This window comes from Alligator mississippiensis, chromosome 1, assembly GCF_030867095.1.
Source record: "Alligator mississippiensis isolate rAllMis1 chromosome 1, rAllMis1, whole genome shotgun sequence".
Classification (NCBI taxonomy): Eukaryota; Metazoa; Chordata; order Crocodylia; family Alligatoridae; genus Alligator; species Alligator mississippiensis.
Window position 1 is genome coordinate 161,783,841 of NC_081824.1, and position 18,071 is coordinate 161,801,911.

Sequence of the window (18,071 nt, forward strand, 5' to 3'; positions counted from 1 at the left end):
TTTCTCCTTGTTGAACTGCATCCTGTTCTTTTCTGCCCACTTGTCCAGCCTATCCAGGTCTGCCTGCAGCTGTTCCCTGCCCTCCGGCGTGTCCACTTCTCCCCATAGCTTTGTGTCATCTGCAAACTTGGACAGAGTACATTTCACTCCCACGTCCAAGTCGCTGATGAAGACATTAAAGAGTATCGGTCCAAGGACCGAACCCTGCGGGACCCCACTGCCCACACCCTTCCAGGTCGAGACCGACCCATCTACCACGACTCTTTGGGTGCGACCCTCTAGCCAATTCGCCACCCACCGGACTGTGCAGTCATCCACATCACAGCCTCTTAATTTGTTCACCAGTATGGGGTGGGATACCGTATCGAAGGCCTTCCTGAAGTCCAAGTATACGACATCCACCCCTCCTCCTGTGTCCAGGCGTTTCGTAACCTGGTCATAGAAAGAGACTAGGTTGGTCAGGCACGATCTGCCCGCCACAAACCCATGCTGGTTTCCCCTCAGCATAATTTGTCCTGCCGGGCTCTCACAAATGTGAGCCTTGATAATTTTTTCAAATACTTTACCAAGGATGGAGGTGAGACTGACCGGCCTATAGTTGTCCGGGTCCTCCTTCCTCCCATTTTTGAAAATGGGGACCACGTTAGCCCTTTTCCAGTCCTCCAGGACTTGGCCTGTGCGCCACGAGCATTCGAATATTCCTGCCAGTGGCTCTGCAATGACGTCGGCCAGTGCCTTCAGCACCCTCGGATGGAGCTCATCCGGGCCTGCCGACTTAAAGGCATCCAGTTCTTCCAAGTGACTCTGCACCACCTCAGGATCTACGCATGGAAGTCTGGCGCCTTGCTGCTGCCTCTCTACAACCCCAGTGAGAGACTTGTCGTGCCCCTCGCTTAGGAAAAGGGACAGGCTCCACCAGAGGAAGGTGGGCCTTGCCCACAAGCTACCAGGTCCCAGACCACCAACCTGCCACCCATCCAGGCAGGAAGCACATCAAGGGAGCAAGCTGGTTCTACTGAGATTTGAACTCAGATCACTGGATTCAAAGTCCAGAGTGCTAACCATTACACCACAGAACCAGGTTCCTAGGCTTCCCTAGCAGAGATCTCTGACCAGAAATTCAGCAGCAAAATGACCAGAACCTAGAGGGTTAATGCCACCAGTGCTCACTCCACCACTACCAAAAGGCATTTCCAGTGGAGTCCCTAACCTAACAATTCTGCAGAGGGGCTATAGCAGTGATGTTAAGCCCTCCAGATACTTGCCCCACCAACACAGCAGCTCTGGCAGCTGAGGGTTAATGCTGCCACCACTTGCCCCACCACAGAATTTTCATCCTCATGGGCCACGATTATTGATTAACAGTTCATGGGCTGCCTGCACCCTGCACCTCTGGACACCCCGGTATAGTGGCAAGAGAAGGTACAAGTGTCCTACTCAAGTTCCACCCATGCTAGTTACTTGCTATATGGCTTGGGAAACTCATTTTGAGGACAGCTATTTCAATGGATACTGTAAATAAAAGAACGTGAATAAAACAGCATATCCACATTATTTCACTGTGGACAGAAGATTAATATTTATAACGTGGGATGAAAGCAATGTAACCTAAATCAGTAAAAATTAGATTGAAAAGCATTTTTTGTTGGCATGTTACAAATGAGGGGAAAATATAAGTAACAGCATAAATAAAGGGCATCCAGGCAGAGGGGAATTTGTCTGCTCACTGTTTCAATCAATTATTAACATTATTTTTCATGTGGTGCACAGGCTCTTCTCTTGGGCCTGATTCGGCAAAGCATGTAAGCAGGTGCCTAACTATAAACATTTAAACATTGTTACCAACCTAGAAAGAATGATTCTTCCAGTTCATCTCCCTCATGGTTTAGGATCTCAGTCAGTGCCCCCCAAATACTAAAGAGAGCTGTTGTCTGAAACTTTATTTGAGGGTCTGATCATACATGATACATATGTTCATATAAGCAGCATATATCACCTATGGAAAACTGAGTGCTCCACAGACCCAGTGCATCCGTAAACTAAAATAATGAACAACAGTGCCCCTGACAGCTCCACACAACACAGCCCACGCTTAGAAGCAGCAGCATCTTTTTTGCATGCAAAAAAGCTTTATTATATTGTTTCTTTCCACACTGCAACTGCTTCTTGTTTATGGTGTTTATAAAGGAGATGGTCACAGAGCTAAATAAAACATGTACTGTTCCTTCTTAGGTGCTGTCTTACAGAAACAATAAGCAATTAATTATTACAAACAATAGGAATTCTTGAGCATTAGAGGATTGTTTTGTTGTGGGTTTTTTTGGAATTCTGACTCCTGTCCCAAGTGCAGGGTATTTATATAAAAATTGTGTCTTCTCTCTTACCCCTCTACAGCTAATGATACTGTTACACACGACACACTAAACATTCAGGTAAGCACAAACCAAAGCAGACATCAAATAATATTGGCCTCAATCCTGCAGCCTCTATGCAAGCACAAGTCCCAGTGACATGAGTGCTGCAGAATAAAAGCAGAGGATGGAACCTGATTAGAAAGGGCTGAGTTGTTTTGTTACCACAGGGTGTAGGTTAATGTGTATTCAATAGCAAATACTACATTTTTGACTTGGTAAAGAAGATTAATTGGAAATTAGAATTGCAGTACTGGTCTAGTACATATAAAGGATAAAAAAAGAAAGAACAGTTCAGCAAACAATCTGCCAAAACAGATTACAGAGATGTATTGTATATAGATTATCCTCATCAAGAGCTCTGACAGCTGTAAGATCTTTTTGCAACAGAATATGTGAGTTAATAAATCCTCCTAAAACAGCTCATCACTGTTGTCTATATATCACATCAGCTCTCTGCTGAGGATAGATTTGAAGCATATTAGACAGCTTTTATTTTTAAAAATATCATATTGGTATACCACCAAATGTATACTTTGCGAATGTATTGGTTTATTATGATATAGGTTAATTCCAATGCTTCCCCTGATCAGTTGAAAGTGAAAAATGAGTCCCTGCCAGAAAAAAAACACTCCCTTTTTCTTGCCACTAGGATAGGAATGTTCTCTGAGACAGAATGTAGCATGGTCATAAATTGAACCATTTAAAAAACGGGCAGACGCTAGTAGAGTTCTACCTCCACTTAGGTTCTAAAAGAAACTCCACAGTCCTACACCACTAAATTCGTGTGTACCCAAATATTCCAGGTAGGGTTGGAAAGCTGGTCAACTGACTAGTTAAATATTGTCAATTAACTGGTCAATTGACTGCATATTTTTTGACCAAAGATTATTGCAATTTTACACAAAAAAAATAGATTTTTTTTGTGGTTTTCTTGACAGTCATTCATTTTTTGACACATTTCTTAATAGAAATTTTGTAGTTTTTTTCTGTGTATTATTTGGACCTATTGGTAATTGTTTACAAGTTTTCACCGATATTTGGTCAACTGACCAAACTTTATTTGACCAGTCAAATACCCAATTCTAATTCCTGGTGCATGCAATATGTATTGATAACAACTATCATCACTGAGGCCCACAGACGCATGAGCTACAGAATAACCTTTTCCTTAGCCAACCAACTGAATGAGTCAAAAAGCCTAAACTGATTCAATCTTTGCAGGTTAGTCTAACCTGGCTAGGCTAATCAGTTTTGTGACCAGGCAGACATCCCAGAAATGCAAGCAAATGCCTGCAGTGGCTCAGGCTAGAAGCCAGGGGGCGCTAGAGCAGCCCCCCTTTCCCTTGCACAATGCTGAGCTGAGGGGACATGGCCAGGGCCCGGCAGGACACTGTGATTAGGTAGGGTCGCCCCCCGACACACACACAGCTGAGCAGGGAATATTTATCACTTCTAACTCAATCAGGACTCATAGTAGAGATGATATATTTTATTAGACCAACAAGATTTTTGCAAAAAAAATTATTTAATTGCAAGCTTTAGGGCACAAACACCCTTCATCAGGCATTGGAAAAAAGATTGTAAAAGTTGTCCTGGGTAGAAATGAAACTTCATATTTCATAGGATTTTACAGAGGAGTCAATAAATGCAAAACTCCTCTGGGCAGTCATTTCATACCTGGTATGGAGCCTCTCACCTGACCGCCTGCCCAGAGGAGTTTTCCATCCAATATGGCTACAACCTGGATACCTGATCACCTCTAACTCAGAGTTTATCACCCCATTAGGAAAACAGAGGGACATAACCAACTATCTGTTGATTTTGCCTTTGTCCTGTGTGCCACAGCTTGGAAGTAGCCAGCATGTGGTCTGCTAGCTAATACAGAGAGGTGTCTGTGAGGGACGGGGAATGCCTGCTTAGCAGAGAGTGTGTGTCTGTGAGGAGGAGGGGGTGGGCAGGGAGCAGAAGCCAGGCAGGGCCTGCAGAGAGTGCTGAAGCTGCAGCCCGAGAGCAGAGTGGAGAAGCCAGTCCTGCTGTGGAGCAGAGCATCTCACCCAGCCCAGAGAGCATACCAGGATGCTGGGGGAGTCTGATCTAATTTAAATCAGCAAGGGGTCTGGAACAGACATTGCATAAACCGGTTTGAGTCATATCAGTTAAGTCTGATACTACATTAAACCAGGATTATCTCAAACTGGTTTCAGCCATTCTCAAACTGGTTTATGTGCACTGAACATCTGTTCTGTTACAGGTTTAAACCAGTTTCTGATCACTTAAATCAGTTTATGTGAAATGCCTGTCCATAGCCTAGGGGTACAACTCCTACTTTAGGAACCACTGCTCTAGGTTTCAAGCTAAAGGACTCAGGCACAGATCATCAAAGGTATTTAAGCACCTAACCAAAATCATTGGCACTTTTTTTACTCAGGTAACCAGCACAGTTGCACTTTTAGCTTACTGGCACCACCCGTTTTTCAGTTCAAATCCCTGTTAACCAGCACGAGTGGGGAATGGGATTAGACCCAGGGGCTTGAACTGAAAAACGGGTTTAAATCAGTAAAAATCAAATGATTAAAAAAAAAAAAATCAGGGAATTTATCAGTGAAAAAGAAAGTAAAAACTGACAATGCAGAACACTATAATGAATGGTGATGACAGCTGGATTTTGACTGTAAGGAGAGTAGTCTGTATATTTATCACTACATTTTATTTTATTTAAGGCAACAAATTAACATCTCAATTGTCTTTGCAATGAGATACAGTATAAAATATATCAGAATCAATATTACAGTTTTCCTTTAAGCATTCCTGAGTTGTAGTGCCTAATTTACTTTAGATATTTTGCAAACTTTGTTTTTCCGCGCACATTTTTTTCTAACTTGAATCATGTTAGGCCCCCACTGAAAACAAAGCATTTTGTCTTGGTCTGACCTATTCAAGTTAACAAATTTTAACAAACAGCAAATTCCAGACTTCAATAAAAATTATCAAAGCAAAGCCTTTTGTTGTTTCTGACATCCTCTTGAAGCCCTGGGAATTCTAGTTTTTCTGTTTATGCAGATGTCGTTAGCCTGATTTTCCAACCGAGAACAGTTGTACATGAGAGCAATCAGAAGCTAGTTTTCTATTTGGGATGTGTTGCCTTGAATGCAGCCACTAATGAATTACACATCCCAACTCTGACATAAATAGAGCCTGAGATCTAAGAAGCCATAAAGGAGATTTGATGGGCTCTAACTGCATTCGAATACTACATGAAGAACACATTCTGTTATAGTATGTACATCATATGGGTTCTATTTGCTTCCTGGTGATAAAGTGGTGACTTAAGCTGTGAAAATTACTATCATCCATCTCACCCCATGCATTCACATGCTTGGGAAGTGGAAGTGAATGAGGCACTACGTGTTTTGCAAACAAACTACTTCTGCTAAGTTGAAAGGAAAATGCTTTTATGTGTTTCACCAGAAATGATCAGAGGACATATGGGGAGGCATGCAGCTGACTCCAACCCATCAGAACTACGGTGACATTATAGCACTTAATGGAAGCTGAATCTTTCTGTGTAGAAGGCCAAATTCAGACCAGGTGTAAGCAGGTGCTCATTCTTTGAAGTCAGAGTTAGTTTCCACACAACTGAATTTGTTTCCTTAACACCAAATTTTCTCATCTCAGACTTACAGTGCAAGACATGTTCCCTTAAAACTATTTTTAGCTGTACTAGACTAATTCCTATGCCTTCATCTTCCCTCCCTGAGTGTAAGCGAAAAACTCTGTGATGCACTCTGAACTGTGCATCATATGATCAGCAATGTGAGTTCTGCTACCTATGCTCAATGAAGTACGTGAGGGTCTTGACCTGCGTCATGTAAGCAGCTTATATTAAAGAACACAGAACTGAGATACTGAATCAGATGAAAGTCCACTTCAGTTTAGAATTCTGTCTCTCAGCAGCCAAAACCCAAGGCTTTAGATCTATCAATAAACCCTACAGTACAAAGTTATGGAATAATCTAGCCACAGATAGTTTCTTACCTCCACATCAGTGCTTAGCACATGTTGTAAAACATGAGTATTTACATGTCTTATTTTAAAATTTAGTTTTAGCCCTACGATGCTTAAGTAGGGATGCTCTCCTTACTCTTATAAATGCCAAATCTTTCTTTAAACGTTGCTAAACCCAATGAGTCCCATATAACAGATAGGTAACCTGTGAATCAGTTTTAAAGTTGTTGCTATGGACAGCTCGCCTATCGCCCCAACCAGAAAGGACTGACACCTCATGTAAGTGTTTATCAGCAACTTCCACTTATTGAACAAAACACACAAACTTGCAAAATCACACAAAAGAAGACTCTTCTCCTGAATGAAGCAGGTTGCAGGTGAACCAAAAGCTTTTACGGTCCCTCTCTCGACTGACTCCAGAACCTGCTTCAGGCACTGACCTCCTTTTTTGCAATTCTACCCCCCGGGACACCCAGTCGAGCTCTTTCAGACCTTTACAGGACCACTAACTCCTTCCCAACAGGATCTGTTAATCAGAAAGCATAGGCTTGCAATACTTAAAGGAAGAAATAATTCGTGTTACAGCTGTCTTTCAGTTTCACTGAATATTATGTTGTTCTTTTATACACCTCTGTCACATCCCCTCTTCTCTGTTTCCTCTTTAAACTGAACAGTCCTGATTTTTAAGCTCACTCCCATACTTTCATTTTCTATCTCCAGAACATTTTTATTTGTTTTGCCACCAAGGCTAGGGACAGACATTCAAAAAGCCCAAGCCTGAATTGATTCACTCTTTGCAGGTTAGAAACTAAGTTGTGCAGCTTAAACTGATTAATAGCTGGACAGACATGCTCTGTTAAATTAGGAAATGCAGGCACATACCTGCAGCGGCTCAAGCCAGAAGCCGGGGAGCGCTAAAGCGTGCCTGCCAGCCACTGCCAAAGAGGAGGGAAGAGAGAGATCCTCCAAGACACTCACTCCTCTCCACTGCAGCGGAGGGGGCATGGTCAGGCACCAGTCAGGGCTAGCACACAGGGGACAGGGGAAAAAGTCCTTTCTCTGAAGCAAAGTATTGAACACAGCAATTTGCAAAGCACACAACAGGGAGCTACCAAAAATCTTCACCTAAGCTAAGATACAGCCCAGTAAAACACAGCATACACAACTTAGTCTAACTTAAAATGTAAACCAGAAAGACAAGAGTTAGTTTTACTAATCCTTACAGCCAGACATTCAGAAAGGATTTGTTTACATGTTCTGTTTTCTAAGCAGAAAAGGAGTTAAGTAAAAGTCCAGATGCAAACATCTTCAGTGTGCAAAGAGTTCAGATTCTAAACCAGAGTCCAGATTTTAATTTACAAATAATCCTTTCTTAATGGGTTTTTTTAAACAGACTGGCAATATTTGTCTGAAACACTCCACCCACTAATCAGCTATTGCTTTGGCTAGGGAGGGATTAACTGTTTACTTAAGTAATTGACTCTTTTCTCCCAAGTGAATAGAGAAGTTATGGAGGTAACAATATGAAGTGAGAATAGACGGCTAATGTTCCTGAACTGCGGTTCTACCTGAACTTACTGTGAAGCAAACCTGAATGAATGTCATTTTTTAACCAATGAGATTAGGGAAGAGCTGAGAGATCTGGGTTGAGCAGTCCTGAGAAAGGGACTCTGTAAACAGCCATGCAGTGGGACGATTTTTGAGACGATCATTATGTTCTCTTCTGATCTCTGGTTGCTTGGCTTATTAATAAAGACAAACACCAGCAAAGAATGAGTTTGGACTTTACTGACTCTGTGGACCACAGCATCAGGACAAACTCAGAAAGGAATGAATTGAGCTTACAGGGTTCAATCAAAACTCCAGATCCAAATCAATGGGGAATATTCAAAAATAAGATCTGAATTTTGCAACTTGACCACTTCTCTAGTAATGGGTATAAGAAAGAACACGCACAACTTGATCCTACAAATACTCATGCTCATACTTCATTTTACTCTTATGTGTAATGCTATTGACAGCAAGCAACTACTTATCTAAGTAAAGATAAGTACATGCATTTATAAAACCCACGCTGTAGTCAAGATAACCTTAGTGGGATGCTGGGAATAAGGGAATATATGAGACATTTTACTAGGCAAAGGTGAAAAAATGTACTGCTACTGAATTACTGATCTTTAATAGAACCCAATCATTTCCAGTTGTACCACCTATTTAAATCAATTTCTGGAAAGTTAATGAGGGAGAAAAACTAACTGGTAAAATATCTGAGAAAAAGCCCTTTCAGAGACATCTAAAAAGATGCAGAAAGAAATAATGATACAAGTTTTTAATGTGCATTTCTAAACATTTTCCACATTTATATGTGAAGTTTCACTTAACATAGTTTTCCTGGAAAATATGCCATCACCTCCTGCATGTAAAAACACACTGTGCATTCCTGCTTTAGCAATATTGATGTTAATAAAAGCTCACTGTCCTTGATCCTTTGAACTTAACATGGATCCATAGTCTATTATACAATGTTCAAAACATGTGCTGCACCTTTGTTGTTTTATATGCTCACTAAAAGCTGCAAAGATAAACAAAATCTACTCCTAAATTCATTCTCTCTTCTCCAGATAATAACTATCAATATATTAAGACACACACAGAGGCTATTTATAGCTGCCTTTTTTTAAATAATCAAAACCATTTTTCTCCTGGAACTAACCAGAGCCCATTATTTTTGCTTGTATTGAAAGTGGAATGAACAGTATATGAAGAGCAAAAATGGCTATTTTAAAAGGCATGAAAGATGTGTTGTATACTTTTAAAAAACTAACAGAGAAGTATTACATCATTTTAACAGGAACCTAAGAATGGTGAGTCTTAGATAACTGTAATCTATGCAGAGTTATGGAACCCTGAATTAAATAAGGAATCTTTAGATAAAATCATGAGTTTTAGATTATTTTGGATAGTAAGGTTACGTGAAAAACTGGTAATCAAAGAAATGTCCTAATTTATATCTAGAGAGCAAAAGCAATTTTTAAAATGGATTGAGAAATAAAAAAGCAACACTTTCAAATACCAGTGCTCTGAACTAGAACCCCTCATTTTCCTAACATATCCAGAGTAATTCTATTGGCAACAGTCATTCAAAAGAGTTATTTATTTTATTCCATTACAAGTATACTCATGAACCAGGCTCTTAAGTATGTGTCTAACTTGTATGACATTACAAGTTATGAATTAAAAGTACTTGTATGAATTACAAGTCCCATTTAAGTCATAGAAGAATAAAAATGTCCAGGTTGATCACAAAAATTGTGTTCTTCCTTAGCCCCAACTCTTCCTTAAATACTTGAACTGTCAATCCAGTCTACAATGTACTGTGAAGGGATTATCCATGCTTCAGAGCAGTGAGGGTCAGCCTTTTTGGCAGATGTGCCACAAATTAGTCCTGCACCCACCCCAAATGCCACTCTGAACTCCTTTCCCTGCCTGATCTACTGATATACTTTCTGCTTCCTGCCTTGTTGCCTCTGTGCTGATTGAGGCAGAGGGAGAAAAAATTATTTGGGGGTGCACCTACCCAGCAGGTAAGTCCTACCCAGCCGGGGTCCCACTCAGCTTACCCCTGCTCCGCCTCTGCAGCACTGTCCCTCACCACAGGGGCCTCAATCTAGCCCCCCACCCCTTCCCTCCCCCATGGACTAGGGCACACGTGTGCATGCACACAGGCACTCAGCCCCCCCACCCCGCCACAGATTGACTCCAATAAGCTCCAAGATCTACCACAAGAGGCTCAGAGATCTACCAGTGGATCGAGATCCATTGGTTGGTGAACATTGCTTTAGAGCTCCCACAGCCAAGATAGGGCCCCTGTTTGCAGATCTCTACACTGGATGCAAAGAGGTGGAACAGGACTTCTAGGCCTGCCCTGGCCAGAGCAAAGATGCAGCTATATCAGTGCGTTGCTTGGCTCCACTGAGTCCACACAGAGGGAGCTGTGAGAAATAACCTATGTGGAAGGAGCTGAATATTTTATTCCTCAGCTCCACTACAGCTTTATACATAGCAAACCCTCTTTCCTTGCCTTTTCCTCTATGAAATACGGTTTACTCTGCAGTGAGCTGGCTACATATCACAGTATGCTCCTTTCAAAAAGTGTATTTCTTCACTGGGCTTTATTCTCCCCCCCCCCCCCCAATGGGGCTGTACATTTCCATCTATTACTAGGGCAATGCTAAGGTGATAAAATCTGATAGAGAGGACAAATAGGCAGATGTAGGGTATGCCTGCACTGCTCCCACATGTATACCTTGCCTACCTGCTCCATATACAGTACACCAGCTGCAGAATTTAGGATGATCTGAGGGCTCTGCTGCTGACACTCGCAAGACTTCATCCCCAGGGTGGTCAAGAACAGCAGCAAGGAGCACCCGTAGGACACTATTCATTTCTGGGTCTGGTACATTTAGAGTAGAGTGTATATAGGAAAGAATAGCACAAGTAGTTTAAACAGAAAACAGTTCTTAGACTTTTCTTTTTCACTAATTCATGGAAATCAAGATACCTAATTGAAATGCTGGAACAGTTGTAGCATGGCACGGACTGTAATGTTAACAAAGCAGGATGCTTATGGAGTTCCTGTATTTTGTGAGATGCCAGGAGAGGAGGGAACTATGAAGAGGAGAACCACAGTCTACATCCTTTCATGATTTATTAAATGTCAGAATTGTGATGCCCTTTGCCATTTAAAAAAAATAAAATAACATGCACAATCATTTCCTGCTGCTTGTAAAGCAAGATGATTGAAAGCAAAGTACACAATTATGGTAAACTACAAAACCTGTCAGCAGAGGTCCTGAGTTGGTAATGCCAAACAAAATAGCAGATTTCCACCTGGAAAAAGAAACAAATCAGAAAGAGGGGTTGTGGGGTTCTTTTTTTTTGTTCATGTTTATAATGGGAGTAGGGGAATAACTATAGGAGTTGTTTAGCATATTTACAAGACACTACTGGAGGCATTTAGCATATTTACAAGCTGCAATGGCACAAATTACATGCCCAAGTTTAAATATTGTAAAATACATTCCTATCTTTGGCTCCTTTGATTTAAGGCATCTGTATCCACACATGTCATGATGAAATTTTCAGTGAAATCTTTTCAGTGATGAAAAACTCCATGTCTTATCAACTCTTCGTGCTTACAGAGAGCTGTCATAAACTCATGGCTGTGAATCTCACACTGGGAATTTTCTGGTCTTAAAAAAAAAAAGATGAATTAAAATGCACTTCATAATAATTTGTTTAAAAAAAAAAGTAAAAAAAGAAAAGGTCCCAAATGATAGACTGTGCTGTCACTTAGACATGCATACATCCATCTGATTCACTGCACAGTTCCTTCTGAGCACTTGTTAACCACTACTAAAATGATAACCTGGGTTACTGGAGCCACTGTGGTCACTGCTTCCTTTGTAGAGTAAGACTAAGAAGTCAATATTCTCTGCTTCCTTTGTACATCTGTGCAGGAGGTCCCTGGAAATGAATGGAAGGAAGAAGCTACAAGAAAGCTCTGGACCCATCCTCAACCTGTTAGGGTATGAAAAGGAGAATGGGTCTGGCCAAAGGTGTGCCCATAGCTGGGCCCATGGTTTGGAGGAAGTAATGATTGTTGAAAGTGAAGTTGTTGCGGGTAAGGATGAAACAGATGATCTGTGCAACATCCTGTTGCAAATCTGAGTGTACTCCATATTCTTGAGGGTATTTCAGACAGGCAGCTGTACGTTCATGATGTGGGGTGATAGTATACAGGCTGGTGACATCCATAGTTGCAAGTATGGGCTTCTCAGGGAAGTGGTTGATGTTTTGGATTCTGGTGAGGAGTCTGTGGTGTCTTGTAGAAAACTTGCTCTTTGAGTGACAAGTGGTTCCAGGATAGTTTCTATGAATGCTGACAGCTCTTCAGTGAGCAGACCATAGTTAGATACCATGAGTCTGCCAAGGCTACCTTGTTTGAGGATGTTTTGGAGCATATAGGAAGTTCCTGGGGTGGGAGTGGGGACTAAGTGGAAATAGTATTTCATGATGCCAGCATAGGAAGGATTTGATGATATTTTCCAGTTGCAGAGTGAATTCTGGCACAGGGTCCTCCCCAAGTTCTTCACAGTACAGACAGTCCTCGGACTTACGACACAATTGGTTCCTGAAAACTGCGTCTTAAGTCAAAACATTGCAACCCGGAACCAATTTTCTCATAAGAAACGATGTTATAAATGGGGGATTGGTTCCTGAACCAAGGCCCCATACCCTATTTTCACCAAAAATACCCCAGAATTTTGTACTCGATCAATTATAGATGAGTAATGTAGCTGCATTAATGTATTTATATTGTAAATAGCAATCATATTGATTTGGAAGGACTTTTTTGAGGTGAGTTTACTGGACTTTTTGAAATGCTCTTGGTTGGACTTTTTGAAGTGCTCTTGGCTGGAATCTTCTCAGGAGTCTTGGCCACAGGTTTTTCTGGAGTCTTGTCTGCTTTCTCAAAGAAAGCGTCCAAGGATGTTTGGACAGATGTTCTCCAGGGAGATGAGCGATGCAGCCAACTTGTTCGCTGATGTGGCATCACATCGGATCAAGTGTTGTAAGTGGAAACTGACGTCATAAAGCTGAAACAGGATTTCAATTTATAAACATTATAAGTGCGAAATGTTGCAACTCAAAACGTTGCAAGTTGAGGACTGCCTGTACTTGGTGTCAGAGAGTTGTCTGTCGGACACTTGAGAATGACTCTACCTTTGTCTACTGGGAATTTCTCTCACCTTCTCTCTCTGCTGTTTTTCACTATGCTATGCCTGATTCCCTGTGATGAGATGAAGAATATCTTTCATTCAAAAGCTTGCCTAATTTTATCCCAACTACACAGTTGGTCCAATAAAAGATATCATCCTACAAAATCTTTGCCCGTCACAATTTCTGGATCATCAGGCCTCAACATAACTCTTACACTATTCTATCTAAAGAAACAGTTAAAAAACTGACTCAAAATAAAATTCCTATTTTCTAGACTTGGGCTCTTTTTTCCAAGACAATAAGGAAGACAGAATCAGCCTTTCAATTGTAACTCATTTGAGTAAAATCAGAAGGAAAAAAATGTTTTAAGGCCTTAAGGTATGGAGTAATTGCTGGATAAAGTCAATGAAGGAGAATAGCAGTCCAAAGGCTAAATATGACCATGCTAAAACTGAATACAAACTTAGCCGAGACTTTTAATTCCCCCCCCACCCCCCATTTAAACAGGGCAAAAATTATGAAGAAAATCTCAAAACCACAAATCAGAGATGGTCAACTCCTAATGACTTACAGTAGGAACTGGGTATGCAACTGATATTTGCACCTTTGAAATTCCATCCCTTATACAATATGTGACAATGTTGTCAGACTAAAGCGGGTATTGATATATCTTCGTCCACCTAAACCTAACTGATGTTCAGAATTTTGGGGGCAAATGCTGCTACTGTAGGTACATGTCCAGCTACTTGATTTGGTAGACCTATATCAGACACAAATATGGTGCTGAAATTAAACATGGTTGCAAAATGAGAGTTTACATTAAAAAAAAAGTTTCTTAACTTTTGCTATGCTTGACAATACACTGTAGTTGGGCAACCAAGAAAATATCATTTTTCCATAGCTATTCCTTACACTACTTCTATTTCCCTCCCTTACACTCTCCTTCCTCCTGTGATTGTGTGCCTGTGCATGAGCATACATTTGTGTGCTGCTCCCCAGAAAAAGAAATTAAATATAAAATAAATATGTATTTCACCCATGATTATAAAATAGATTTAGACATGGCTGCAAAATGATAAGCTTGCTGATTACTAAACCAAGAACATATGAGCTTAGTTGGAATGTGTGAATGCTCCCCTTTGACATATATTAACCCTGCAAATGGAGCAGTCTGAATCAGAACTAGGTTCTGCCTGTGAGGAATACTCTACTACATCAGAGCTGTTGCCTGACTTCTCAGGATATATTGCTCAAGCTGTGCTAAATGACTATACCTGAGCACATATGTTCAACTGTCTGTATTATTTACTTTTGTAATACGTATCACTTTAGGAATGTTCCTAGTAGTTGGCTTTACTGTGTGTACACTTCATAATCAATAAATAAAAATACATTTTAACACGATTAAATGATGCTGATCTCCAAGTCTCCTCATATAGAACAATACTGTGACAGCATATGGTTTGATGGATAATTACTTAGCCTATGAGTTATTAATATGTCGTGAATTCCAAATATTTAACAATGAGTCTTCTGAATTGTGAATAATGGCCCAGAAAAATTTATCATTTATTACTGTTCCTATTCAGGAAACTGCTGCTATACATATTCTTGTTTGAACTGTGTTGTATCCTTCTTACGACTTTATAGTTTTATCTTACTACATCTGGGAGATGTTTTTAAGACTAATGGGAACGCGTTAAGTTCATTTGATTTCATCTTTGTGGTGTACAAATTGGTATGACTGTAAGTTTTCCAGTTCTCATTGATTTTTATAGTGCAACAAAGGGTATAAAATATATGCTTTGAGCTGATACAGCTAGGGGAGATCCACAAATGTGTGGGATTCATAGGTAACTTGTGCCGTTGACTCAGGACACTCTGCTTGGACTGTCCTAGGAGAGCTCTCTCCCTAGTGGCCAGACAAAAATAAAATGAAATAAAAACTACCCCAAACAACCCAAAGTTCCACCTCTCTATTCCCTCTTTTAAAGTCTCACAGGAAAGCTTCTTTGAACAAATGCTGCAACAACTGGAAAGAGTCAGTTTTGTAGAGCTTCCAGCTGAGCAACTTTGGTACTTTCAGTAAGCTCAAAATGAAGCAGCATACCTTCCAGGACTGCTGTAAATGCAATTTGGTGTGCAGGCTGCCAGGAAAAGTGACAGACTTTAAGGACTTCTCAGAATATAATGTCTGCATGGCCTGAGACCTTTCAATACTAGAGACCTCCTTGTCCCCACAGGTTCCTGTATTCTCACTGCTCTTGTCAGTTAAAGGTTCCACTGTCACCTCAAAAATGAGAGAAATTCAAATCTGTAGACATTTTGGACAGATGGAACCATTAGATCATTTGTTCTGACCTCCACATTAACAAAGGCCAGAGATTTTTTTCACCCAGTTTTTCTTCTGTACTGAACCTAGTGATAACGATTTCACTGTGCTGGCTTCTTCAGTGTGGAGCGCTGCAAGACTCACTCCCATATGCTCTCCCCACTTTTTTTTTTTTTACAAAACTGACCAGATTTTCAGATTTAAAATCAGTTTGGGCCCTTTGTGTAAAGTATCCACTGCCATCATTTATGTTTACAATTGCAAGTAACACTACGTCATTTGGCTTTTCAGTGTTGTTATATTCATTATTTATTAAATTTCAAGTAAAAAGCCTTGTACAACGTGGTAGCATAATATTATTCAGCAATCATAAGAAAACTCAAAGAATAACTTCCAGAAATTCTTTTACCATTCTTTAGATTATGAGTATAGCTATGAATTTAATTTCTAACAATATAACTATCAGAAAAGGAATGATATTGTGGGGGATTCATTTTAAAATTGATTTTAGGTTACATTCAAAATCAGCAAAAAAAATACCTCCAAAAACCCGACCCTGAATTTCACTAATAGTTTCAGTGCTCTTTGGGAACCCATTGTCCAGAATCCTCTCTATTTTACATCAGGAATGTTGCATAAAAAAGAGCAGCAAAATAGCAGACAACAAACTGAATACTAAACCGAGCCATATAGCAGCTATATCTATTTAAAAGGTAAATGGCTAACTATTATACTATAAAACCAGATCAATTATGGTTTGTGTGCACTAAACGTTAAAATCAAGAGGCCTTGATTTTACAATCAATAATTCCTTTAATAATAATCTTGTAAGACCAAGAAAACAAGGTCCAACTGACAGAAATCATTGTAGAAGGTGGTACACTTAAAACCAGCCCTAAAAACAAAATTATTGAATCTGATTCTGTACTCATATGAAAAAGTCCATTTGAGTCATTAGGATTTCTTCAAAACTTATGTGTAAAACCTTGGTTTTCTGTATTAAAATATTTAAGAACAGTTACAATTTTGCATAGTTGGTTTTTTAATTCTAATTTACACCATACTAAATACAATTAAAGCTACAAACAATAACATATTAACTCAAATAATGGCCCTGATAATAGGATGACCCCTCCCCCCACAATAACTAGATTCTATATATGGGAAATTTATAAATTTATTATAATTATTGGAAGTTTGCCTTGAGTTTGTCCCTCTCCCACAGCTACAGCAGAGAAATAAATCTGTGGGGTCAGGTAGCCCTTTTGCTCTCTGCTTCCCCGCAACTATTTCCCTTGTCAGTCCCTTCCCTCTCTCCTTACTTGCATACCCTACTCTCCCTGAGCACATAGAAGTGAGGAGCAAATTTGAAAACAAAAACCTTGAAATTAAAAATGGCTGTAGCAATTTGCATGTCACACCCACACACTTAATTCATCCAGAATTGATACAAGCTACTTAAAAAAAAAAGAAAAACTGATACAAGTTTCAGCAGAGGTACTCTATAAGCACACTTCTGAGCAGCACTTTGATACCTATTTATATACCAACTATGCATGATATTAGCCCAAAGCCAAAGGCTTGTGTTTTACCATCTAGTTCATTGGGCTGGCCCCCACCAGAGTTAACAGCATTTCAAGCCATGGTGACCCCACAACTCAGCACTGCTCAGTATGCATGTGTAGACACAACTCCAGCCAGGTGTGGTGAGGGCAGGGTGCAAGGGAGGTAGAGCCCTGTGAAAGGTCCCCACCAAACCTATGTCCACATACTGACAAAATTGACTACTGACCTCCCCATTCTTGTCTTTTTCTTTAGCGTCAAGGCATGGCAGGAGAGTGAAGAAGAGAACGGGGGCAGGGATTGGAATGGACGATAGCCTACCAGGCATACCCACCCACAATCATCTTTCCAAGAGCATCTAAACTAGTGCTGAGCCCAACATTCAATATGCTCCGAACCATGACAAGATACAACATTGTGACAGAGCAGCCCTGAAAGAAGGGTCTGCTCAGTGCCACTGTACAGCATAGTCTGAGGCCGGGGGCTGAGCTCCAGCACAGTGGAGCCCAGCAAAGGCTGGGCTCCAGACAGACTTACCTGCAGGGACACAGCGGGTGGACAGGGATCAATGAACTTCATCACCATGGTGCTTTATTAGCTCTTGTGTCATCCAGCTGACCCATCACCCAGTGGATGATATCAGCAAGCTGTGCTGCAGCAGAAAGTTTAAAAGAGGGATGGACCCAGTAGAGGAAAAATGAGCTGGAGACGGGAATGCCAGCAGGTGCCCAGTAGGCACAGGCTTTTCCCTGGGAAGGAGTGTCAGGTGGAAAAGCTAGGACGAAGAAGGGGTAGGGAACCCCAGCCAATTCAGCGAGTTGAGGGCTCGACAGAAAAGGCTCTGAAAGTGAAGACGTGTAGGCACAACTGCCAGACCTGCCTATCTGGAAGTAAGTACAGGGGGAAATATTAAGACAGGGAGGACTTAGGGTAAAGTCCCAGCCCGAGAAGCACTGGGCACTCAGCAGTGTTTC

At 40.8% G+C, this 18,071-nt stretch overlaps 1 protein-coding gene and 1 non-coding gene across 5 annotated transcripts in view; both read right to left on the reverse strand.

The window, feature by feature from the left end:
* SMYD3 (SET and MYND domain containing 3) overlaps nucleotides 1-18,071 on the reverse strand; it is a 764,262-nt gene that overhangs the window by 418,209 nt on the left and 327,982 nt on the right. The gene's annotated exons all lie outside the window — the stretch shown is intronic.
* TRNAQ-UUG (transfer RNA glutamine (anticodon UUG)) lies at nucleotides 1,008-1,079 on the reverse strand. The gene has a single exon. It is a non-coding gene; the product is annotated as a tRNA-Gln (tRNA).